We start from the raw sequence: 1,460 nt of genomic DNA, 5'->3' as shown, positions 1-1,460 counted from the left end.
ATTGCCTGCCAATATAGAACTCTCAGCTACTTCTCTGGCACCATGTCTGCCTGTGTCCCACCATGCTTCCTGCCATGATGATAATGGCTTAAACCTATGAACCTGTAAGCTAGCCCCAATTAAATGTTGTCCTTTATAAGAGTTGCCATGGTCATGGTGTCTCTTCACAGCAGTAAAACCCTAACTAAAGCACAAATATACTGCCCTGTGTTATGTGACATGCTACCTAGCCACCCACACACAGAAGGTGCCAGCTAGCTACAGTCAATGAAAACTGAGATACAAAGCTTTCAACACATAGAACAAATATCTTCATTTGAAATAGGCTTCCTGGCACCGAATGCTACTTATGACAAATGTAAAACACAACACAAAACAAAAAACAAAAAACAAAAACAAAAAATAATCGCTAAATCAAAAGCACATTTTCCCCTCACATCTTTGCTCTCTTGCTTGCTAAATTAGAGCCATAACAAGCAAGACAGGACAAAAGAAGGGGGTGGGGGAGGCACTCAGCATGCTGGGCTGTAAAGAGCCAAGCCTAGGGAGAAAAACTCAGAGAATCTTCTCTATATAAGACACCAAAAGCCCATGGCTGGAGGAAGAGGAAGGACATCGGACCTGTGTTGAGAGGGATCCAATTCATGTGGGGAGCGCACAGTCCAATATGCCAGACCAGTCAGAGGGAACAGTGGAAACGATGCGAAAGGAACAAGGAGTGTTAGAGAAGAGCATAGATTATGTGCGTGAAGAATGTCTTATATCATTGGGTCATGCTGAGGGAAAGAAGAACTGAAGTCACACACAAGTAGACCTTACTAAATAGAGACCCGCTCTGTTGCTGATACTGACTCATGACTAACTGGAGTCTCACGCATCCTGGAGGGGCTGCTCTTCTGGAAGACTATGAAAATGCAATTCACAGACTTCGTTGGTGCCCAATTCCAGAGAACTGAGGGTGGGAAGGGATAATTATTCCATAAACCATTCATCCCAGAACACTTTTCTGGACCATTGTAAAGAACTGGAGCCATCGAGAAGCCTTAAAAGTGTCCCTTCTTGGCCATCCTGGTGATGGCCCTTAGCTTTTCTCTTTCATCCATGCCCTTAACTTTCCTAGAAAGCACTTGATGCTTATTTCAGGACAGGTCATAGTTGCCATAACCTTTTTAAAAGCAGAGATTTACATCTATTTGTATCTCTCCCCCTTTATTTCCCTTTCTTCTTCTTCTTCTTCTTCTTCTTCTTCTTCTTCTTCTTCTTCTTCTTCTTCTTCTTCTTCTTCTTCTTCTTCTTCTTCTTCTTCCTCCTCCTCCTCCTCCTCCTCCTCCTCCTCCTCCTCCTCCTCCTCCTCCTCCTCCTCCTCCTCCTCCTCCTCCTCCTCCTCCTCTTCTTCTTCTTCTTCTTCTTCTTCTTCTTCTTCTTCTTCTTCTTCTTCTTCTTCTTCTTCTTCTTCCTTT

The sequence above is a fragment of the Mus caroli genome, unplaced genomic scaffold, assembly GCF_978045245.1.
Source record: "Mus caroli unplaced genomic scaffold, Mus_caroli_1 scaffold_12, whole genome shotgun sequence".
NCBI classification, from domain to species: Eukaryota; Metazoa; Chordata; class Mammalia; order Rodentia; family Muridae; genus Mus; species Mus caroli.
Note: the sequence above shows the minus strand (reverse complement) of the source record.